The sequence below is a fragment of the Pinus tabuliformis genome, chromosome 1_1 (assembly GCF_031772625.1).
Source record: "Pinus tabuliformis cultivar Carrire ecotype Pingquan chromosome 1_1, CPIR1, whole genome shotgun sequence".
NCBI lineage: Eukaryota > Viridiplantae > Streptophyta > Pinopsida > Pinales > Pinaceae > Pinus > Pinus tabuliformis.
The window spans coordinates 289,759,560-289,786,170 of NC_142297.1; the positions used below are offsets into that span (position 1 = coordinate 289,759,560).

The 26,611-nt window shown below is 37.4% G+C and overlaps 1 pseudogene; it reads right to left on the reverse strand.

Annotated features, from left to right (window-relative positions):
- Window positions 1-23,262: 23,262 nt before the first annotated feature.
- On the reverse strand, window positions 23,263-24,378 carry LOC149212682 (glyoxylase I 4 pseudogene; annotated as a pseudogene).
- Window positions 24,379-26,611: the final 2,233 nt, after the last annotated feature.

Consider the following 26,611-nt stretch of genomic DNA (forward strand, 5'->3'; position numbering starts at 1 on the left):
ATTGGTCAAGTGATCAATCCTAGGAATTGCACAAGAATTTTGGAGGAATTTCCTAATTAATATGGACCTAATTACTCAAGGAACAACACAAGGAAATAGGAGCTTGGAGTTGAAAATTGGCTAAGTGTTGGCTAGAGTCAATTAGTTAGGTAGAGGGACAAACTATACACTTGCAAGGTGTGCTCAGACTTGAGCAAGCAACGTATGTATTTCATTTCTATTTTCTAATTAATGCAATATAGATAGTAAGGGGTTTTGAGCAGTTGTTTTCCCCTAGATAAATCTTTGTGTATGTGTGATGTTTCCCTTTTCATGTATATAATTTGTGTTCTATATGATGAATTGACTTATGAAGATCAGTAGAGTAACTTCAACAATTTTGATTTAGTAAAATTCATGAGAATTTTTTAATCTACACATTAATTTTTACACGGTATGAGAGATGCATTCATTGTAGAGCAAATAATTTGAAGTTGTCATTGTAGGAGGATCAAATTTGCAAGATCAATTCTTTAGAGCTAGAATGATGGATTTCAATGGACTAAGGCTTGAATGTTTCCTTGAGGAAAGTTTGAATTATGTTTCTTGGAAGGACCGCAGGAAGGTTGTTGTAGTTTTTTATATCTCCTGTCACACAATTTCTTTCAGAAGATATAGAAGCCTCCTAGAGACAACCCATGGATTGATAGGAAACAAGTGGCTAAGAATCTGAGAGGAGTGCTTTTGAAGATTATTTGTAGGGATTTCTGATGCACTCCATATGTCACGTAATTGGAAAAGGGATAATTCAAGGCTTGGTTCAATAGCCCTTCGTCAAGGTAAACTCAAGCAAATACACACTCGTAGATATGGCTAATCTCAAAGAGAAATTTCTTGGTTCTAGTGGATGACACACAACTATAGGCAGCTTAACATTATTATTGTAGTATAGATGAACAAGAGGAAGGAAAGGAGGATAATTGATGCAAAAGTTTGGATAGAACACAAAATCCTAAGCAAGAATATCTAGCAGAAATATGGAAGAGTGAGGAGATGAAAATGCAGAAAGAGTGGAGTGTGAATTAAGGTCTCAAACTCTATGCCTCATGAATACATTTGTCACCAAATAATAATAAGTAAGTATGTGCACATATAGGTATTGTAGGCTATTAAATAACACAAGTAAATATGTTACTAGTTGACAAATGTACTTTTTACTACTTAGCATCTAACATACAACCATAAGGAGAGTGATACCAGCAACTTCATTACACTATTTCATAGGAAAGACATACATGAATTGATAAACAAAGGGGAAACATACCGCACATTGCTCTACTTGGAATCAACAAAACAATTTCATTAATCCTTGAAGATGGAGTGCAAATCACCAGTCCATTACATTTAACAATTATATCAGCCCAAGGACCTCATGAACAAGAAAATTGAACCAAAGTGGAACCACAAAATTCAGGCCTCTTGGGTGAATAATTTTGGAACCCATGTTAAGTGTTTCTTCCCTCTTTTTATAAGGAGAGGGGGATCTTTGACAAAATTTACAAAATATCTCAGTCGAGCTTCAACTACCTCAGCATGCGAAGGTCTATTGTCCAAATCATTACAAAGGATTTGATTCCTTTTTTTAAAATGTAGAAATTACATAATAAAATAAATAAGGAAAATTGAATGATGGTTGAGGAAAACATCTCCCTGCCATTCCTGTGATGGCCTCTAATCAGGCCACGTCTCTTCCATAATGTTCCTCTTTAGTCATTCGGTCAGTTTTCCTATCGCTTTCCCCTTAACAACTTGAATTTCCCACTTTCTAGAGTTGGGAGCAAATAGTTGTGGTGACCTTAGTGGTGTCGTGGAATCACAGTTGTCGAGTCATCCATCTCATAACTCTTTGTATTACACTATCACGCAAGGAATTTTTTTCTTGTCTGGGGGCCATTTTCCCTTTGTTAAGAGCTTAGCACCCTTGGTTCTATAATTTCTTCTCAACCATGTGTCAGCCCTAATATCAGAGCCCCCTTATCAACAATTTTTCAATTGCCAACTATTATAAAGTGCCGACAACCTCAACCTCTGGTATGCCGACCTATGATATGATATCATCACTCCACGTAGAACTTCCTAAGTGGTGACATTTGTCACCCATATTTTGCCCCTTAGGCCCCTCAAAACACCAAAACTACCTGCCATGTGTCCTGTCGTACCACCACGTCATGCTGACATTAGATGCCACTGTAGCTTTATCAGAACCAATCATATGTTGCCATGTGTCTTTATAAAAGCCAATTATATGCTTCCACATGTAGCTTATCGAAACCAATCATATGTTGCCATGTGTCCTACTAGAGACAAGAGAAAAGGACCCGTCCACCTTTGGTTTTGTGATGAAATCCTTTGTTAATCTTTATCAGTGCTCCCCGATGATTTTTTAACGCTATCGAAACTTTTAACAATATCACAAATTTTTTAAAATTTTCACTATCATAAATTTCGATCCTCTCATTGTTGATGTTCTGATCTCCTCTGAGCTCTGATGTTTCCTGCTTCGATATATTGGACCTCCAACATTGTGACCTCCGATAATGCCACCTCCAACATCCTGACCTTCGATATTGTGATGCGTTGATAATGTGACCATCAATATCTATGACCTTCGATATGTGATCGTTGATATCTCTAGACCTTCGATATTGCAACCTATGATATTCTGATATGCCTTCCCAAGGCTTCAATCCTTGAAACTTTAGAGACCATATCTTTTGATCCGGGAGTCCCATTTTGGACTTCCACATATCGTTGGAAAGTTTGTTCAGAGCACTTTCCAATGGAGAGGGTCCAATGTAGGCTTTGAGTCCTTCTGTTATTTGGAAAATGACTGCAAATTTATCTTCTCATTTATTATTTCGACAGCTGAAAACACATTTTGCAGTAAGTAACAACATTGGCTCCAATTGGGGACATTGCCTTGCTGGCAAGGTGTTGAGAACCCGTAGACTAGTAGCCTTCACCATTGAGCGTGGAGTCAAAAAATACATTGAACCTATAAAACTAGAAAATATTTGTGGAAATTTATTTGTTGGTAGTCCTTTCCTCATAATACTAAAATGCATAACTATTAGTTCTAGAAACTAGAAATTAAATGCTCACCTTGTGAGATTATTTCTGTACAAGGCTCAATTCACCCAAGTGAAGTCAACCTTGCAATGATACCATCTCAACATCATAGTACTAGACCTTATGCCCTCATTCTCTAGAAATTCAACAATTAAAAAAAGCATGTACCACATAAAATCTCTGGACAAAAATTTTGACATGTGCCCCCAACTTGATAAGTAATGCCCAACTCTTTTAATCTCCTCCATGAACCTTCTGATTGAGCTATGTTCTTGAAAATCAGTGACTAAAATAGGCATGCACCCCATAAGAAATTCAAACCAAAAATTTGACACATACCTTGGAATTGATGTATACTGTTGCAGGCCAAAGAAAGATACCACCTAGTCAGCTACAAGATCATGGAGCTAATGAGAAAAATTTACAGTTGTCTCCATTTCTTGAACAATTTCTAGTGAGGAATCTTTCTGCAATAGACAATCACAGAGAGTGCTTGGCTCTTCAACTTTGGGCTCGTCTTGAAGAATTTGATTTTGGTCATCTTCTCCCCACTTGTTTGTAATCAAATCCCTTTGCAAGTCTGCAACCATTTTATACTCCTTTGAATCATCTCAGTCATAGATTGGAGAGGGTTCTTATACTTGTTCTCTAGGTGAAGGATGTGAATCGTAAACTGGAGCCTCCTTGTTAACCTCATGGTGAGCCTCCTCTTTTTCTGCAGCTTCCCATGAGTGAGACTGTTGGGGTTTGGCATCACTTGACTCCCCATTGGAGTCATACAAATCATAAGAAGGAGAATCATCAAATTTGCTAGAAATAGATCTCTGGGGGTTTATTTGCAGCTTGATAATGTGTCCTTCTTACCTTTATTGATTGTTGGGTAGTGATTCTTGAGGCAAGTATATGTTTTCTTGGAGTTGAGCCCCACAGACATCTTCAGCAGGATCATCAACCTCAGAATTATTTTCAACATTAAAATGCTCTCAATAATCTTCAAACAAAGCACCCGGTGGATACAATCTTTTGCTAAAAAGATTAAATGATATGTGAAATATATTTAAGGAAGATATGTTGTTATGAGATATTGTTTTGTACCAAACTCTAGCGTCTTCATCTAAAGAATACATGAACACTTTTGTTTTCAAAAATTCAAAAATAATACCCAGTCGTTCCATGCAGTCATGAAAATCCTTGAGGTGTTGGTCCAGCCTTCTATCTATGTTTCCACTAACTCTAGGCAAATAGGCATACCATTCATGAACTGAATGGACATTACGGGGATAACCAGCAATGGAAGAAAAATCTAGTGGGGTAAATTTTTTGGCCAAGAATGTAAGAATGGAAATTTTGAAAACCCCTTTAGGTGAGCGATCTCAAGTTCAGATGTAGGGGAGTTTTTTGCGGTTTAGCATCAGAGCGAGTATGAGGCCTCTTGAAAGCAAGGATGACCAAATAATGATATAGATAGTGGAGTCACCAGGGTGTTTATAATAAGATTCAAATAGTGGAGTCACCAAGGTGAGAGATATTCAACCCACACTTCCCTTTCTGACCCGATAGAGGGAATGTAAAAATAGTTGTACCTAGGGAAAAATATTCTGAAGTGATGCAAGAAAGATGTTGTAGCTTTTTCTATCTCCTGTCACACAATTCCTTTCAGAAGATATAGAATCCTCTTAGAGACAACCTTTGGGTTGATAGGAGACCAAAATATTATCATTAGGGATTTCTATTGCACTTCATATGTCACATAATTGGAAAAGGGATAATTCAAGGCTTGGTTCAATAGCCCTTCATCAAGGTAAACTCAAGAAAATACACACTAGTAGATATGGATAATGTCAAAGAGAAATGTCTTGGTTCTTGTGGCTGACACACAACAATAGGCAACTTAACATTATTGTTGTAGTATAGATGAACAAGAAGAAGGAAAGGAAGGTCATTGATGTAGACGGTTGGAAAGAACATAAAATCCTAAGCAACAATATCTAGCAGAAATATGGAAGAGTGAGGAGATGAAAATGCAGAAAGAGTGGAGCGTGAATTAAGGTCTCAAACTCTATGTCTCGTGAATATATTTTTCACCAAACAACAATAAGTAAATCTGTTCACATACATGTACTATAGGCTATTAAATAACACAAGTAAATATGTAGTTAAGACAAGTAATTTTTACTACTTAGCAGCAAACATACAACCATAAGGAGAGTGATACCAAAAGATTCATTACACTATTTCAGAGGAGGAAAGACATACATGAAGTGATAAACAAAGGGGAAACATATTGCACATTGCTCTGATTGGAATCAACAAAAAAATTTCATTAATCCTTGAAAATGGAGTCCAAATCACTAATCCATTACATTTATTAATTGTATTAGCCCAAGGACCTCATGGACAAGCATATTGAACCAAAGTGGAACCACATAATTCAGGCCTCTTGGGTATAGAATTCTGGAGCCCCTATTAAGTGTTTCTTCCCTCTTTTTATAAGGAGAGTGGGAGATTTGAAATTAGTTACAAAATATATCAGCTAAGCTCCAGCTGTCTGATCAACTAGCTGTCTCAGCATGCAAAGGTCTGATGCCCAAATCATTACAAAGGATTTGATTTCTTTCTTTAAAATGAAAAAATTATAAAATAAAAGAAATAAGGAAAACTGAATGATGGTTGAGGAAAATATCTCCCTACCATTCCTGTGATGGCCTTTGATCAGGCCATGTATCTACCACAATATTCCTCTTTATGTTAGGATATTCTGACACATAGGAAATAGTTAAGTACAACTTGGTCTAGTATAGAGTTAGGTAAAGTGTGTTTCTTTACCGTTGTACATTTTGTAACTTACAATCCGACGGTCACGATATGTAGTGATCCGACGGTTCATTCTCTCCTCGGTATTACTGACACTTGATCCGTGGCTTGACACCCGATTGGTCCATGAATTCTATTTAAAGCGCATGGAGGGTCATTTGTAGGGTAATCCGTGCATGGGAGAAGCTTATGTAAATTTTCATTCTTTGATTAATAAATTTCCTGAGGTGGCCGCGTTGGCTCAGGTCGTGGACTGTTTCCCTCTTTGAGGGTTTTAACCACGTCAAAAATACTGGTGTATTGATCTGTGATCTGGTTGTGAGCGGTGTCCTTTTGGTGTTCTTTCTGAGGAACTTACCCTGTAAATTCCTACATGGTATCAGAGCTATTTGAGGGCCGCGTCCGTTGGTGATCCAAATCTGAAGCCGGTAGAACTGCATCCGACTGCCGTTTCCTAGATCTGCTGTTTCTGACTGCTTTCGGGCCGAGAGGACTGCTCTGTTGTGTTCGGAGCATCTGTTCCAGTGAGGAACCCCTTTCATTTCACGCGAAAAGGTTTTTGTTAGCCCTAGCCGCGTCATTTTTAAGATCTGGAGGTATAAAGTGTTTATTTGCAGTTTACTGTTATTTTCTCTCTGTTTATTTCGGTGTCGATTTATTTAGCCTTTTTGTTACCGGATCTATACCTTTCATTTCTGCGTATGCTCTTTGCCCTGCGACTCTATGCGATCTGGGCAAATCAGAAACAGAAAGGAAGGATTTTTCTCATGCGTATGCTCTTTTCCCTGCGCCTTAGGGTGATCTCGGAAAGTCAGAAACATTGAGGAAAATATTTAGTTTCCGGCCAAAGCTAACTTTGAGCCGCAAGGTTCATTTTTGAAAATATTTAGTTTTTCGGCTAAAGCTAACTTTGAGCCATAAGGTTCGTTTTCTTTGCATGTCCGTGTTGGGTTTTGTGTTTTTTGTTTTGTAAGGAAAAAGAGCTTTCTCAAAGCAAGCACGCAACCTAAAGCCGCCCCCCCCCCTCTCTCTCTCTCTCTCTCTCTCAAATTTTTTGTATAGATCAATTGGTTCAAAGCTATTTTAAGAGAGTAGAGGTCTTGGGTTCAAGTCTCCATTTTGTGGGGGCGGACTTTTTCATTTCCGCACATTCCCGCACTTCGTCGGCAACTTCAACAACTTTTTTTCAAAAAGCCATAACTTCTTCATCCGGAAGCCTTTTTCAGAGCCGTTTTTTTTAAACCAGCCTAATTTTTCGAGATCTATCCATTGGAAAATTACTTTCAGCATCTTCAGTTTCATTTTTTGTTGAAATGGAAAGTCAATACCAAGTTACCCTTGACAGCACCAACTACTTCCAATGGTTGTCCTACATTGAGGATTTACTTAGAAGTAAAGGTCTCTACAGAATAGCCACAGGCCAAGAGAAGAAACCGAAGGATGAAGATAAGGTTGCTAAATGGGAAAATAGACAAGATCAAGCACGTGGTTTGATAGGGATGTCTATCTCTCCTGATCTTAGATTCCCTATTGCAGAACTTGATACTCCTAATGAAGCATTGGAACAAATCACTAAAGTTTTTGGGATTAAAAATGAAATTAGAGCCCATCAACTTGAAAATGAGGTCCTTACATTGGACCCTAATAATTTTTCTTGCATTGAAGATTTCTTGTCCAAGTTCAAGACCCTTAGATATCTCTTGGAAAGTGTTAAGGTTAAGAAAGAAGATAGTAACCTTATTTATTCCATCCTTACTAAGTTGGGACCAGCCTACTATATATTTGTTTCCACCTTCCATTCTACAAGAGAAGCCTTCATTTCTCAAGGAAAAGACTACAAGCCCCCTTCCTTTGACTCTTTTTGTGATTCTTTAATAAGAGAACAAGAAAAACTCTTACACCTTGGTCTTCTTAATCTTGGAAACTCTTCCAAGAAAGCGTTAGCCGCCCAACAGCAACCAAATTCAAAGAATCCTAAGAAGTCATATCCTAAAAAGAATGGTCCTAAACCAAACAAGGGTCCTAAGCAATTTCAGCCCCAAAATGAAAAATCATTTCAACAAAATGATAAGACAAATAAAAACAAAGGGAAGAAGACTGATAGACATTGCAATTTTTGTAATCGAGATGGCCACTTAGAATCAAAATGCTTTAAAAAGATGGAAGCCTTGGAAGTAGCAATGAAGAAGCATGACATCCATTTGGGGCAATCTTCAACTTCAACTTCATCTTCAGGAATGGCACTTTCTGCATGTGGTTGTCAAGCATCTCGGTCTGGCTATGCATTAAATGTATCTTCTTCTTCTCATTCTCATGAGTGGCTCATTGATTCTGGAGCTTCTTATCACATGGCCAAAAACAAAGCCATGTTTTCTTCTTTAAATGATTGTAACACCAAAAATATATATGTTGGTGATGATAGATCTCTTAATGTTGTAGGGACTGGAACTGTTCATCTAGACAATGGTCAGTTTAATGATGTATTATGTGTTCCAACCTTATCCTGCAACCTTCTATCTGTATATCAGATAACTCATTCAGGTGAAGGTAAAATCGTTGAATTTTCACCTCATGATGTTGTAATCAAGGACTTAAAAGATCCTAAACAGATTTTGGCTACTGGCATTGCTGATGATTCTACAAGGTTGTATAAGTTTCACAACTTTGGGTCATCAAATCTTCCCTCAGTATTTGTTGCTCATAACGATGAAGTGAGCAAACTTTGGCATGAGCGATTTGGTCACTTAAACTATCGCTCCCTTCAGCATCTATGTAAAGAAAATATGGTGACAGGTCTTCCTATGGTATCTTGCAGAGATGGTGTTTGTTCCGGATGTGTACTCGGAAAACATCATCAGGACCATTTTGAAAAACATGCCTCTTGGCACGCCTCAACCCCTTTACAGCTTGTGCATAGTGATTTATGTGGTCCACTTCCAGTTGTGTCATTCTCTGGTTGCAAGTATTTCTTAACTTTCATTGATGATTTCTCCAGACGCACTTGGGTATACTTCTTAAAACTCAAGAGTGAAGTATTTAACACTTTTTTGGCCTTCAAGGCCTTTGTTGAAAAACAATCTGGACATCAAATTCTTAAGTTAAGATCTGATAATGGCGGAGAATATGTTAAAAACACATTCATCAACTATTGCACTGAGAATGGAATTCAAATGCAACATACTGTTCCATATACTCCACAACAAAATGGTGTAGCTGAAAGGAAGAATCGCACCTTAAAGGAAATGGCTAATTGTATGCTACAACCTAAAGGACTTGGTCTTAGTTTTTGGGCAGAAGCAATTAACTGTGCAAATTACATAATAAATCGCACTCCTACTAAAGCTTTAAAGAATATCACTCCAGAAGAAGCATGGAGCTCAATCAAACCAGATGTAAGTCACTTTCGTGTTTTTGGAAGTGAAGCGTGGGCCCATATTCCAGATGAAAAGCATAAAGCTTTAGAACCTAAGAGTGAAAAATGTACTTTTGTTGGATATTCTGAAGATGTCAAAGGCTATAGACTTATTCCATTTAAGTCCAAAAATGTTATCATTAGAAGAGATGTAAAATTTGATGAAAATATATCGGCCTGCGAGCCTAGTCCGGCGGATGTGCCACCTCTGCCTATCTCTTCTACCTTTGAAAACATTTCTTCTTCAGATGATGAAAGTGAGGATGACAATCCTCCCCCACCATCTCAGGATCCTCCTTCAGCTCCTGAGCTTCCAAAATGGGTTCGTGCTACTCGAGATGCAGCAGGTGATCTTGCCGGCGATCCTACAGATCAGCGACGCACACGTTCTCAATTCGAGAGAGCCTCTTCTTTACTGGCTCAAGCTCCAGTAAATTATGATCCTGACACCTTTGCAAAAGCTTTAGGCCATCCAGATTGGGAAGCAGCTATGAATGAAGAATATCATTCATTATTGGTAAATGATACATGGGATCTTGTTCCTTTACCAAAGGGACGAAAACTTGTTAGATGCAAATGGGTTTACAGAACCAAGTATGGACCAGATGGGAAAGTTGATAAACATAAAGCTCGTCTTGTTGCTAAGGGCTTTTCACAGGTTGAAGGCATTGACTACACTGAAACCTTCTTCCCTGTTACCAAAATGAACTCTATCCGCCTTGTTCTTTCCCTTGCTGCCTCTTTCAAATGGGAAGTCCATCAGATGGATGTTAAATCTGCCTTCTTGCATGGGGACTTGCATGAAGAAATCTATATGGAACAACCCATTGGCTTCATACAAACACACTCCAGCCTTGTTTGTCGACTTAATAAATCCCTTTATGGTCTCAAGCAAGCTCCTCGGGTTTGGTATGCCAAAATGGATAGCTTTCTTTTAGAATCTGGCTTTTCTAGATGTCATTCTGACAATACTGTCTACACCAAGAAAGTGGGCAACTCTCTTATCATCCTTGTTCTTTATGTTGATGATCTTATCCTTACTGGTAGTGATCCCAACCTTATAAACCATGTGAAGTCTAGCCTCAAAAGGAAATTTGAAATGACAGACTTAGGACACTTACATTATTTTCTCGGTCTTCAAGTCTTGCAATCCAAGGAGGGTATTTCCCTTTCCCAGTCCAAGTATGCTTGTGATATTCTACGTCATTTTCACATGGAAGACTGTAAGCCATCCCCTTCTCCCTTTCAGTCTGGAGTCAAACTCTTAGTCACTTGTACTTCTCCTGAAGTTGATGCTACCTTATACCGTCAACTTGTAGGAAAACTTTTGTATCTAACCCATACTCGTCCTGACCTTTCCTTTGTTGTTGGCCTTGTTGCTCGGTTCATGCAAAACCCCCGTGAAAGTCATTGGAAAGCAACTAAAAGAATACTTCGTTATGTTCGAGGTACAGTTCAGTTTGGGATTCATTACAGTGCCAAAGCATCTCCTCTATTGGTTGGTTTCACTGATTCCGATTGGGCTGGTGACCCTGATGATCGGAAGTCTACTGCCGGTTATGTGTTCACTCTTGGTTCAGGACCTATTACATGGGCTTGCAAGAAACAGGGTGCCATTTCTCTTTCATCAGCAGAAGCAGAGTATCGTGGTGCCGTAGAAGCTAGTAAGGAAGACTTGTGGCTTCGTCAGATCCTATCAGAATTTGGCTTTCAGCAGCAGCATTCGACTACACTTTGGTGTGATAATCAAAGTGCCATTCAGCTATGCAAAGATCCAGTTCAACATCAGCGCAGCAAACACATTGAACTGCACATGCACTTCATCAGAAAGCTCATTCACGACCATGTTCTTGAAGTGCAATATTGTTCAACAGATGATCAAGTTGCAGACATCTTCACAAAGGCTCTCACAGAGGCGAAGTTCACTAAACTTCGATTTATGGTTGGAGTTCAAGAAGTTGTCACTAAGGGGGGATAGGCTCTAGTCCCTCCTTCCTTCTCCTATTGTGTCATATTTGTAAATCCTTCAATCCTATCCCAAGTTGTTCTTAAGGGGGGATGTTACGATATTCCGACACATAGGAAATAGTTAAGTACAACTTGGTCTAGTATAGAGTTAGGTAAAGTGTGTTTCTTTACCGTTGTACATTTTGTAACTTACAATCCGACGGTCACAATATGTAGTGATCCGACGGTTCATTCTCTCCTCAGTATTACCGACACTTGATCTATGGCTTGACACCCGATTGGTCCATGAATTCTATTTAAAGCGCATGGAGGGTCATTTGTAGGGTAATCCGTGCATGAGAGAAGCTTATGTAAATTTTCATTCTTTGATTAATAAATTTCCTGAAGTGGCCGCGTTGGCTCAAGCCGTGGACTGTTTCCCTCTTTGAGGGTTTTAACCACGTCAAAAATACTGGTGTATTGATCTGTGATCTGGTTGTGAGCGGTGTCCTTTTGGTGTTCTTTCTGAGGAACTTACCCTGTAAATTCCTACACTTTAGTTATTCAGCAGTTCTGTGATCTCTTTCCCCTTAACAACTTGAATTTCCCACTTTCTAGAGTTGGGAGTGATCGGTTGTGGTGGCCTTAGTGGTGTCGCAGAATCACAATTGCTGACTCATTCATCTCATAACTCTTTGCATTAAACTATTAGGAAAGGAATTTTGTTCTTGCCAAGGGGTCGTTTTTCCTTTGTTAAGAGCTTAGATCCCTTGGTTCTATAAGTATTTCTCGACCATGTGCCAGCCCTAATATCAGAGCCCCCTTATCGACACTTTTCAATTTCCAACTATTATAAATTGTCGACATCCTCAACCTCCGATATGATGTCATCACTCCGCATATCACTTCTTGAGTGGTGACATGTGTCACCCAAATTTTCCCCATTAGGCCCCTCAAAACACCAAAACTTGTTGCCATGTTATTCTAATGTCAGATGCCACTATAGCTTTATCAAAACCAATCATATGTTGCCACATGTATTTATCAGAGCCAATCATATGCTACCATGTGTAGCTTATTAGAACCAATCGTATGATGCTACGTGTCCTGCTAGAGGAGAGAGGAAAGGGCCTGTCCACCTTTTGTTTTGCGATGAAATCCTTTGTTAATCCTTATCTGCGCTCCCCAGTGATTTTTAATGCTATCAAAACTTTTAACAATATCACAACTTTTTCAAGGTTTTCACTTTCAGAAGTTTTGATCCTCCGATTGTCAATGTTCCAATCTCTATCGAGCTCTGACACTACCTACTCCAATGTATTGGACCTCCGACACTGTGACCCTCGATAATGTGATGCGCTAATAATGCGACCTTCAACATCCTGACCTCCGATATTGCGATGTGTCAATATTCAGACCGTCGATATAAATGACCTCTGATATGCGATCACCAATATCTCTAGACCTTCGATATTGTGATCTCTGATATTCAAATATGCCTTCCCAAGGCTTCAATCCTTAAAACTTCAGAAGACCATATCTTTTGATCCAAGAGTCCATTTTTGAACTTCCACATATCATAGGAAATCTTGTTTAGAGCACTTTGGAAAATGAGTGCAAACTTCTCTGCTAATTTACTCTTTCAACAACTGAAAACACATTTTGCGGTAAGTAACAATAGAGGCAGTTCTAAAAGATAATGGGTTGAAGGTATTCATTGATAATGATATTCTGAAACCAAAAGCATATGATGCTAAGGATCTAATAGAATGGAATAAGTGTGTAGCCAAGGTGAGGAGAATCATATTGGAGGGAGTACGAGACATATTGTCTCAAATCTCCACGAGAAAGATAATTTGTATGCAATGTGGCAAGAATTTGGAATAGTAGTGACAACAAGAAGTTGGCACTCAAGGAAAAACTTCGAAATATCAAGATGCAAAAGAACAAGAATATTCTATAGTACCTAAGCAGGTTCACACAATATCGTGACAAACTTCGTCAATTTGGTGTTACTGTAGAAGAAGATGATTTGGTAAACCTAGCCCTTCTAGGACTTCCCAAGAACTGGCACATCTACGAAGATTCGGTGAATGGGAGGGAGAAACTACCAAATTGGGAGTGCTTATGATCTGACTTGGTATAGGAGGAAATAAGGCAAAATACCAGAGATGGGACCTCATCCAAATAAGAAGAAGAGCACTTTTCATTAGTCAGCAAAGGAATAAATGCCAAGGTAAAGAAGCCCCATGGTGAAGCTAACTCCAATCAAGGGGGAAAGAAGAAAGATTTTTCTAAAATCAAGTGCTTGAATTGTCATGAATTCGGGCACTATACCACGAAGTATCCAAAAAAGAAGGCAAGCAAGGGGCAGTGTACAATAGAAGCAACAGGTGAAAATTTGGCTTCATAGTTTGATCTTGACTTCACTCTCATTGCATGCATGGCGAGCACAATGATGGGGAGCATGTGGTACTTGGATAATGGTGCCTTGTTCCACATGACAGGGAATAGAGAATTTTTTAGTGACTTAGAGGAAAAAGATATCCAGATGAACATTGAATTTGGAGATGATGAAAGGCACAATGCAACCGGGAATTTTACAGTCACCTTTCAGAGCGAGTTGGGCTCCCCTCTCAAACTGAATGATGTGATGTTTTTTCCAGGAATAAAGAAAAAACTCATCTCTGTAGTAATGTTGGAAGACCGTGGTTATGATGTGATCTTCAACAAAGGAAATGAATTTTTGAGACACATAGCCACGGGGCATGTGAAATAGATTGGTGCTCAAGTTAAGAACCTATATGCACTTGAGGTAGAAGATGCATGAACATCCTTGAGGAGAAATGAAGAGATAAGAGATAAGGTGGTTGAGAGGGATCATGTTAGACCTCGCAACATGCAGCGTTAGAAGAAGCCTCGGGAAGTTGTGGAGAGGCCATAAATAGAGAAGAAGATAGGTCGCAACATGGAGACATCCACTCATGATCTCCAAAAATGGAAGAGTTCGAGCCAAGTCAACAGAGGGAGCACATGCAGCTATACCTCTAGGAGTGAGGTGGAGCGATGTAGATTCTTAGTCCAAGAGTTGCAGAAATTTTGGCAGGGTCCATTGAGGTATTCTCCTCATGGATTATTACCATGCTACAGGCGCCCATAGTATTCAATAGCAGGAGGATCAGTTTCTGTCAGATACCGAGGAGTGTAGAGGATTGTTAACAATAGAGCAAGATGCTTAGTAGCAGAGTCAACAACAGCGCAATTTTCCGAGTAAACAGTTGCAGACACAGTTGATTTACTCTTTTTTGGATGCTTCTTAGTTGCATATGTTGAAATAGCAACAACAATGGTGAGAGGTGTTGCATGCAATACATTCCACATGTGCAGGATACGGGTGGACAATAATCCCTTTCTTTCTAAGAGGGAGTGTTGAAAATTTAGCGCAAAAGTCTCAATTTTGATTTTTTTCTTAATCAAATTGAGGAAATTCAAAATGCCATATTAGCAGACAACTTGGAGAAGTTAACTGAAGTGAAATGGATCTTTTCACTCAGTTAAGAAAAATAAATTTGAGTTAATGAGTTGAAGTTCATTTTGCTTGATTTGATTCCTAAAAAATAGGAGTTTAGCTAAGTTAATTCGAGTTAGGGACATGAAGTTCAATTGTGCATAATGGTTCCTAAATTTTAGGAGTTTAGGTTGAGTTAATTTCAGTTGTGGTAATTTAACTCAGTTAAATTAGTTTATGGTCAGTTAAACTAGTTCTAACTGTTGGAGGAACTACTAGAAGGCCAAGTTGTGGAAGTTTAAATTCAACCACACTCAGTGATCATCCAGATAACTAATCAATTAGCCTAAATAAGCTCATGCATTCAGAGAATTCGAGTTACCCAACTATGGTGGGGATTCCAAGACAATGTACAATTAATTATATACTAGACCGAGTGTATAGTTTATTTTATTGGTCATGTGATCAATCCGATGAATTGTGTAAGCATTTTGGAGGAATTTCCTAATTAATAGGGGCCTAATTCCTCAAGGAACGACGCAAGGAAATAGGAGCTTGGATGGCTTGAAAATTGTGTTGAAAATAGCAACAAGAAATGCTAAATATAGAAGTGCTAAAAATAGCATTGCTATAAATAGCATTTCGGGATACATTCCAATTTTAGTTAGTCGCTAAACTAAAATTGAGAATTAAAATTCGAATTTGATCTTAGCAGTTGTTTGAAAAATAATTAATTAATTCATCTTGAGTTAATTAGTTGGAGAAAATCAAACATGAAATCTATGTGAAGACATGCAACAATTATCCCTTTGATTGAGGAAGTTATCCCTTAATTAAGGAGATCAGGATGAGTTGTACTTTGAGTTGTAATTAGTTAGCTCAATTAATTGAGTTAAGTCTAGTTAGATTAGTTCCAATAGTTTGTGGAACTGATTGTGACTTCAGTTAGTTAATGCATGCATGCATGTAACTAGTGTACTTCAGATAACTGAATACTCTCTCATAAATAACTCATGCATGTCAGTTGAGTCAGAGACCTAGTTGATATCAGAGGATGGGATAGTTTACTATCAGTTTCAGGAATATTCCATTGAGGATATCTCTTGCATGCAGAAGGAATTCATTCCTTGAGGATTGCACAGTTATTTTTGAGTTTTGGTGAGTTGTGTGAGAGGTGAATTCACACAAGTGGCAGCCAGAGGACCCAGGAGAAACTGTGCAAGGAAATAGGAGGCTTGGAGGACTGAAGGAAGGCATATGTTGTGTCTATTCTATCTATGAGAAACATTGAGGGATTTTGCTAAGAGCTGGATAGCTTGTGAGCTAAAGCTTTGTGTAATCCAAAGATATTTCCACTTGTATGATGATACAGATAGCGGGGTTTTTAGTTGAGGCTTTCCCCAAAGTATTCTTCTGTGTTCATGTGTGATTGATTTCTCATTCTCTGTTCTATGTGTTCTATTTGATATTTCTCAAAATCTATTAAGCTTCCGCAAGTTTGTTTGTAGAAGTAGATCAAGTATTTTGCTTTAGTACATTGCATTATCAGGTGATCTACAGTGACAAATTCTACAAATTGGGTAAGTGTTGGCTAGAGTCAATTAGTCAGGCATAGGGATAAACTATACACTCGCAGGATGTGATCAAATTTGAGAAAGCATATGTATTTCATATCTATTCTCTGATTAATGAAATATAGATAGTAAGGAGTTTTGAGCAGTTGCTTTCCCCTAGATAAATATGTGTGCATGTGTGATGTTTCATTTTGCATGTCTATTCTTTTTGTTCTATATGGTGAATTGACTTACGCAAATCAGTAGAGCAACTTCAATTCTTGTGATTTAGTAAATTCCATGAGCAGTTTTGAATCTACACATTAATTTTTACATGGTATCAGAGATGGATTCACTATAGAGCAGGGCTTTCGAAGTTGTCATTGCAAGTGGATTGGATTCGCAAGATCAATCCTTTAGAGCTAGAAGGATGGCTTTCAATGGACTAAGGATCGAGTATGCCCTTGAGGGAATCTTGAATTATGTTTCTTGGAAGGAACACATGGAGGTAGTGCTGGATGATAATGGGTTAAAGGAATTCACTAATAATGATATTCTAAAACCAGCAACATCTAATGCAAAGGATCTAAAAGAATGGAAGAATTGTGTAGCCAAGGAAAGGAGAATCATATTGGAGGGAGTATGAGACCATATTGTCTCAAATATCCACGGGAAAGAGACTTCATATGAAATCTTGCAAAAATTGACAAATATATTATAGAATATTAGTGACCACAGGAAGTTGGTGCTCAAGGACAAATTTCAAAATATCAAGATGCAGAAGAACGAAACTATTCCGCAGTACCTGAGCAGGTTCACACAATGTCATCATGAACTTGGTCAAGTTGGTGTTACTATAGCAGAAGATTATTTGGCAAGCCTAGACCTTCTAGCCCTTCCCAAGAGCTAGCATAGCTACCAAGATTCAGTGAATGGTAGGGAGAAACTACCAAATTGGGAGCGCCTATGATTGGACTTGCTACAAGATGAAATAAGGGGAATACCAGAGATGAGACCTCATCCAAAGAAGAGGAAGAGGACTTTACATTAGTCAACAAAGGAATGAAGGCCAAGGGAAATAAGTCCCAAGGTGAGGTTGATTCCATTCAAGGGGAAAGAATAAAGACTTGTCTAAAATCAAGTGTTTAAATTGTCATGAATTCGAGAACTATACCATGAAGTGTCCACACAATAAGGAAAGAAAGAAGGAGCCCATAGTAGCAGCAAAAACTGAAGCTTTGGCTTCACAATTCAATCTTGAATTCACTCTCATCACATGCATGGCGAGCACAATGATGGGTATCATGTGGTATTTAGACAGTGGTGCCTCATTCCACGTGACAGGGAATAGAGAATTTTTTAGTGACTTAGAGGAGAAAGATCTCAAAATGAACATTGAGTTTGGAGACGATGGAAGATACAATGTGACCAGGATTGGTACAGCCACCTTTCAGAGGGATTCAGGCTCCCCTCTCAGACTCAAGGTTGTGATGCTTCTTCCAGGACTAACAAAAAATATCATCTTTGTAACAATGTTGGAAGACCATTGTTATGATGTGATCTTCAGCAAAGGAAAATAATTCCTCAGACACATAGTCATGGGGCAGGTGAAACCGATTAGTGCTCAAGTCAAGAACCTATATTCACTTGATGTGGAATATGCATGCACAATCTTGAGGAGCAAGGCAGAGACTAGAGATACGAGGGTTGAGAGGGAGCATGTTAGAGCTCCCAACATGCAACCTCAGAAGAAGCCTTGGGAAGTTGTGGAGCAGACACAAATGGAGAAGCAAACAGGAGGCAAAGTGGAAAAATCCACCCAAGTAGAGACCTCTAGCAAGGGTAAATTTCAAAACATGTGGGAAGAGGGAGCACATGCAACTATACCTCTAGGAGTGAGGTGGAGCGATGTAGATCCTTAGTCCAAGGGTTGTAGAATTTTGGACAGACTCCTTTGAGGTTTTCTCCTCATGGATCATTACCTTTCTATAGGGGCCCACAGTATTCAGTAGCATGAGTATCAATGTCAGTCAAATACTAAGGAGTGCAAAGGAGTGTTGACAGTAGGTAGGAGGCTCAGTAGAAAAGTCAACAGAATCATTGTTTTCCAGTAGAAAGTTGTAGACAGAGTTGACTTATTTTTTTTTATGCTTCTCAATTGCAGATGTTGTAATAGCAGCAAAAATAGTGAGAGGTGTTACATGCAGTACATTCCAGATGTGCAGGAGAGGGGCTGGTGATAATCCCTTTATTTCTAGGAGTGAGTGTTGAAAATGCAGCACAAAAGTCTCAATTTTGATTTTTGCCTTAATCAAATTGAGGAAATTCGAAATTCCATATCAGCAGAAAACTTGGAGGAGTTAATTGAGGTGACATGGCTCTTATCACTCAGTTAAGAACACTCAATTCGATTTAATGAGTTGAAGTTGAGTTTGCATGAGTTGATTCCTAAAAAATAGGAGTCTAAATCAATTAATTCAAGTTAGGGACATGAAGTTCAGTTGTGTGTGGTGGTTCCTAAAATTTAGGAGCCTAGATTGAGTTCATTTCAGTTGTACCAATTTAATTCAGTTAAATTGAGTTATGGTCAATTCAACTAGTTCTAACTGTTGGAGGAACTAATGGAAGGTTAAGTTGTGGAAGTGGAAATTCAACCACACTCAGTGATCATCCAGATAACTAATCAATCAACCTAAATTAGCTCATGCATGAAGTGAATTCGAGTTACCCATTTGTGGTGGATATTCAAAGGCAATGCACAATTAATATATACTAGATTGAGTGTATAGTTTATTGTATTGGTCAAGTTATGAATCATAGGAATTGCACAGTCATTTTGGAGGAATTTCCTAATTAATAGGGGCCTAATTTCGCTAGGAACAATGCAAGAAAATAGGATCTTGGAGAGCTTGAAAATTGGCTAAGTGTTGGCTAGAGTTAGTCAGTCGGGAAGAGGGATAGACTATACTCTTGTAGGGTGTGTTCATACTTAAGCAAGAATATGTATTTCATCTCTATTCTCTAAAGAATGCAATATATATAGTAATGGGTTTTGAGAAGTTGTTTTCCTCTAGGTAAATCTTTGTGAAGGTGTGATGTTTCCTTTTGCATGTCTATGATTTTTGTTCTATATGGTGAATTAACTTCCACATATCAATAGTGTAGATTCAATTCTTGTGATTTAGTAAATTTCATGAATAATTTTGAATCTACACATTAATTTTTACAAACACGTGCACATAAAATAGATTTTTTCTAGTGTTATTCCATTCCTTCTAACATATGTTGGTTATTGGACTCCTTGGAGGGTACAAGGGTGTGACCCTATGACATTGTTACCCTGTTGATTCTAGGTCAATTTGGGGAAGGATTCATTTCCCTTATGTGACCTGTACGGTACTTGGAGACTCCTAAGGGAAGTTATAACACCTTGAAGCCATAGGGATCTAAGACTCCCTAGTGAGCCCAAAACTAAAGCCTTGGAAGGGTAATTAGCACAACCTAATGGAATGTGGGAGAAAAGAAGGGGTTTTAGTACCTTGGATTGTGTAGGTTGATGGAGGATAACATATTGTTAATCGGATATTCCTAGATTCAAGTACCTTGGTTAGTTACCTTGTTGGTGTGACTATGAATATTAATTGGATTTAGGTAGCCTTTTTCCTTGGTGGAGTCATAGCCCCAACTTAGGGGTGACCCACTATTGAGACAATATGAGAAACATGGTCTAAGACTCGGTGGAACATTTAAGGTTTGAGGCTAGTTGGTGCTTCACTAGAAATTTAAGTGTTTCTTACCATATTTATGTATTTTCCATTGTGTTATTTCATGTCTTTGCACACGTTTTTCACGATTAATAATCTAACTATGAATATTATGCTTTCATGCTTATGTATGTGTGCAATACATGGTATTATGCACTATCATGCATGGAAGTGTAAATAATTAGCATGTTAGTTGATATTGGAGCCCTATTGGGCATTATATTACTTGATATCAAAGGTATATGATTTTGAATTTAAGAAAAAAATAGAGCATGGGATTTCTGATAAAGTAATTGATGAAAACATGAATAAACTAAGAGGGGGGATGGATCATTTTAGTACATTCATGGAGATTAATTTGATTTTCTTTGAAATCATTAACTGTACCATTAAATGAGAATATTGACTCATAATAACTAACATATTTAATATGAAAACAATAAGTAATAAGTAATCCAAACAACACATCAGCACATAATAGCAACACATATGGACATCAGATTTAAGTGGAAACCCATAAAGGGAGAAAACCATGATTTTGTTATTGTTGTGATGCAAAGGCAAGCTCCTATTCCCTTATTACATTTGATTTTATGTAGGCTCCAACCTATAGGAGGGTACTACTTCATTTTTTCTGCAAGCTACAACACGCAAGGAAGCTCAAACTCCCATTAGTTTTCTGCAGGCTACAACCCACACGAGGCTCCTACCTCAACATGCTCCAACCTATCATTTATCATGATAAAACTTGAAAAGAGAATACAATCCCCTGATACATAAAGAAAACAATGTGTTGGTTACCTAGTCTATAAATCTACATACCTCCATCTTATTCTTTGTTTCTCCTCCTCCTTAAATTTCATTCACATCAACTCTTCTATGTGTCAGGTAATTAATGAAGAACACCTCAATCAACTCTCACACATTATCTAACTCTCTAATTTCCCAGCTCTCCAATCTTACACCAATTTGCAAAAATGAACTTTGATAGTTGTTAGTATTCTACTCACATGAATTTGAAATGACAAAACTTGTCTCTTTGCATTCTGAAGGTGTCTTTTCAATTCCTATACTCCTTAAACTCTTGAATATTAGAATACATAAGAGTGATTTCATCATATCCAAATGTCATGCATTCATATTCTTCATGTAAATAAAATAAATAATATCATGCAATAATATAGTCTTGCATTCATATTCAAATAGCCCTACATCACAATATTTTTTCATGTCTTTGCCTCTGCCTTACATCATGCCTTTGTCTTTCCATTGTTGTCATGGAGTGTTGCCTTTGCCTTGCATCACAACAATTAATGCATATAGAAACATCTGTCATCAACATTTGTTCTACACATGGTTTCCTTTGCCATAACCTTGCATCACAACAATGGTCAATCATCATATGCATACAACAACATAAACCAACATCATCATCTCATTAACATCCCTTGCTTACTCAATTCTACCTTGCTTGCTCTTGTTGTTCCTTTTCCAACACATATTTGCTTCTTTTCTACTCCTTTCCTTGTTGCTTCTTTTTTTAACCTTTTCCATCACATATTTTTTTCTTTGTTAGTCCTTTCCTTGTTTCCTCTTCATTGCTCCTTTGCCATCAATAACAACAATTCCATAAATCATTCCCTTTTCCATTGATGGAAATAATTGTAAACCTCCCCCTTTGACATCAATGGCAAGGGGGTTTGGAATTTAACAAAACTATCTAATTGTGTAGCCTATGGAATTAGCACTTTGAAGCATTGTAAAGACCCTTAAGAATTCTGAACTAATATTGATATGAACCAAATTGGATACACCTCCAAAACGATACAGTCATCTGATCTTTGAATATGACAAAACTGATACCAAGTGATGAGTATGATTAAATAACTTTTCATATCTTGCATAAGGTTATGAGCCTAGCTTACAAAGATTGCACCACAGAATTGCCTAGCATAATTTTGTCCGTTGAGATGTCAATTGTTTGCTTGAAAAGAAACACCATGAGTTGGCACTATCCTTGGAAAACTATCTTCATAATTAATTAACAAATTCCTTGAGAATTGCAGACAACATTCAACTTGATCCATTTTAGATACACATTTTGTAGTATCTTTCGGAGACCCAGCTTTCAATGTGGTTGGGGCCATTTCCTCCTTACATGTATTACCAGTGACATTAATGCATCTGGTATATAATAGGATTTCCAATGCTCTTTATTAATAGGATTTCCAATGCAATGCAATAATAACCATGCAATAACCATTCTCCAAGGAGGAACACATTGTATATATACATATGTGACACAGAATATAACATGTATATATATAATATAATATATTGGTCCTATTGGAAACAATATTAATATAACCTTTCCAACCACACTTATATACCAATCAACACAAAAGTTAATACGTTTTCAAACCATATGTGCTGATCCATATAAAAAAATAACAGTGCTAGTGTAACCCTGCGATGTCTGTGACAAATATTTTAATATGAGACATTTGTTATACTGTACAAATATCCACTATATAATGACTCAATCATGCAAATCTATTCATATTCCCTCCATGTAAAACATTTAATCCGTTGAATTGATGCAACCTGGTAAACCACATAATGAACGGTGCGGCCTTGGCAGATCGAGTCATATCTCTGAAGATATGCTCAATAAATAAGTATAGAATTGTTCAGTGCATGAATCCATATTTCCTTTAGTTGATTCTTGTAACCATTAATGTAGTTGCAGATAGGTGGTGCCAAAACGAAAGTTTAATGCTTTTAATATTGCAAAGGCTACGTTCGAGCTAGAACAGTGATTTGAGAACTTTTGTCACGCCAAGGACTGAGAGAATGATTGAGAAAATTACACAAGCTCATTCTAGACTTTAACAAAAAGGTTAAAATACAACTCTAATTAGAGCACTTGTCATCCTCCCTTCACTTCCTATAGCTCGAATGATATGAACAGAATGCTTGGCCCTCTCTAGACTTCATGTAGGTTTCAATCAGACCAACGCATCATTTGTCTGTTGAAATAACTTTCCTGAAACCACTGTGTTTTCGTTGCTTCCATGGAGAAGAAGCATCAATAAAAGGAGAAATAATGGCAGGAGCTCTGAGAAGCATGATTCTAATGTTCTGCTTCTTATAGAGTTAGAAATCTATGATATCCAGGAAAAATGGCATTTTATCATGTGCCTTTGATGGGTAGCAATTCTCTAGTCCAATCGCTTCAATCACCTATTTATTATTATTAAGAAATTCCTTTTGTGTTGCAGCAGAAATGGTTGGAAGAATATTGATTTCTGATTGTCTCTCTCTTTTGATCAAAATCCAAAGAGCTTGAATTTACAGAATATTGCAGGAGAGACAGAGGAATAACATGGAGATTCTCATAGTTGCAGATCTCGACCATGTAACCATCAGGATCATGAAAGAAGAGTTGGTTCATGAACAAGCTTTCATCCTCCACTACATTTTTTTCATATTTTATTTTTAATTCTTGCAGCTTCTTTTACACTGAAACAATATCTGGGAACTGAAAAGAGATACGGTTATCTCTGGGACTGATCTCTGATTTTTAGGAATATCATCTGAAGGATTGCACTGCAACATATGGATCCCTACATCATAATTGAATAACCAAACTCCTTCAAAATCGAATTAAGATGGCCACTTCACAACCTAGAATACAAGAATATTCTCGTAAAATTTTGTGGAAGCCACCACAGATTTACAAACGAATGAAACGTGATTCAGAGACAACAAAGGTAATGGCAAGGGGTGTGAATATGAACTTATTCTTTCCCCATCGTATGTCTCAAATCCTATGACAACCAATACATTCTAGATTTCAGAATTATTTGGAAAGGACTCATCGGGCCTCTCGTTGCTCTCAACGTCGTTAGGAGTGGAACACTTGTCAGAAATGATAATTATCCTTGTCTTATGTATTTAATATATAATGCATGCCTCCAACACATTATTCACTTCTGCTACACGTCTTTGAATACCATGTATTCTATGCATTTTCTAATATAATGAATGTTTCACATTAAATTCCTACTCCTCAGCGCTGCCAACGCCTGAAAATATGAATCAATGTTGCATAATGTATCAATGACGCATTTACCAAATATATCAATGCCATCAATAACGCATGCCTCCAGCACATTATTTACCAAATATATCAATGCCATCAATAACGCATGCCTCCAGCACATTATTCGCTTCTGCTACACATCTTTGAACGCCATGTATTCGCTGCATTTTCCAATATAATGAATGTTGTGCATTAACTTCCTATTCCTCAATGTTTCCCACACCTTCCAATATGCATCAATGTTGCACAATGCATCAATAACGTATTTTCCAAATATATCAATGTCATCGTATCATGGCCAACTCCACCATACATGCACCATATCATATTGTGCCCACCAATATAACACACTCCATATAATATATTAACCCAACATTAGTAAATATAGTTTGTATGTAACATACAATAATTCATTCATAATGCTGACATCATTTATTCCTCGTGACCTGATATATAACGCACCAATAATATACTAATTTGGGTTCAAATACAACCTATGCACTGAGGAGAGGGCAACTCCATCATTTGATGTAACTTGGATATGTTTTATTCTTAGTTTGTCAAAGTTCATTCCTCCATATGGTTAGGTACAAACTACAGGTTCAATAGGAAATCAAGATATATCAAATAAAAAGATTCGCTACTCATGCTAGCGAATGAATAGATCCTTCCCACACTGATAATTCTACCATATAATCATATCAGGGTTGTGTATATTAACCAGAGTTGCAAGATATAAATGCACAACCTTTGGATGCTTTATTTTTAACATAATTCTGTCACCTCGTGGCATGGATCTATCAACATCCATTTTATTTTATATTATTGCAATGTCATTTTCATTTAGCATTTGATCTTTGTCCCCTTGTCAGCCTTGTCAAGTATGCTTTTAGTGGCATGCCTAATTTTCCATAACTAGGCAAGATAGCTTCCTTGTCATACTTCATGTTCAATTTATTTCTGTCTAGATGTGGTTTGCCTCTAATGCACATTGATATGGGCACCCTATTGCGCCTTTGATATTGTTAAATTTGTTGAGGGGAATCAAATGGGTGTATGAAGAATCCAAGGAGAACTAGCTCAAGAAGAAAGTCAAAGAAGCTCCTTGCAGCGAAATGAAATCAAGGGTCGAGTGCGATCACTATATTGCATTGTTTGTTGATGTGCACAGGGATGAACATTATTTGTAATACGAAGTAAAAAGATTCATGCCAGATGTGACTAGAATAATGGCTCAATAAATGGTGCAATGACTGGAGCAACCATTTCCTTCAATGATAAATTATTATAGCAAAGGCAAGATGATAAAGAAGTCTTTGCAATGATGATTCAATATTGTGATGGGAAGCAGTTGCATGAAGTATTGTTTGATTTCTATGCCAAATCATTTGTCAGTTCTTTGATGGTGGAAGTTAGTGTGTTGCATGAAAAGCAAGGGTCAATGTTTTATTATACTACTTGTTTCGGTTGAATTAGAAAAAAACCTAGTCTCACAGAGTGATTCTCAATCTCAAGCATTGACATGACAACCAGTACAAAAAATTTGAAACCCTTAAAACCCATTCTTCTTCTCAATTTGGAACTCTTTTGACTTGAGAATTCAAGTTACTTTATGTTATGATCTTTCTGGTGAGACCTGTAAGCTTTACCTCCTTGCTAGTACATGTTTAGTTGTTCATAATTTTTCACTATATTCACAATGTCATTCTTGAAATTTCTTTTGTTTTGAATGGTAGGAATTTGTTTCTTCGGAATGTCACCCAGACCAGTAATACTACGGTTTTCTTTACAAAATCTTAGATATTTTCTTTGTTCTTAAAATGATGCTGCTAAGTTCTCAAGTTCCAACCTCGATAATAATAAAAATTTGTTTTTTTTAAAAGAACATATCCAAATCCGCATTTCCATGCTCATGTAATCTACTTTCTAACATCTTTGATACACGCTCTTTAGAGTAAAATAAATTGGATGGAATATTTATTCCATCACTTTTGTGAGAAAATATTTGGATAGTCTCAACTGAGACCTTTTTGTTTTTATGTACATCCTTTTTTTTCTTCATTAATGATGTCATTCTTGACATATTTTGTATTTTTCATTGCACAATTTTGCTTCAGCTCATATGCAAATTGAGTCTTCACATGTCTCTTTTCTCTTCTAAGGCGTTCTTGGGAGCTCTCCCACTGAAACGGTGCTTATCTTAACATTAACTGAATTCATCATTTTATTTCTTGAGCACTTCTCCCTCACATCATGTTGGCTTCATTTTATCATTGAATTTTCATGTTGCTCTTTTTTCTTTCTTTTCCATATTTGAGTAGGTTGTCTTCTACTTTCTACATTTCTTTTTAATTCAAGTTTTAGTCTGCTTTGATTGGATTTCATCATCTGTCTAGATTT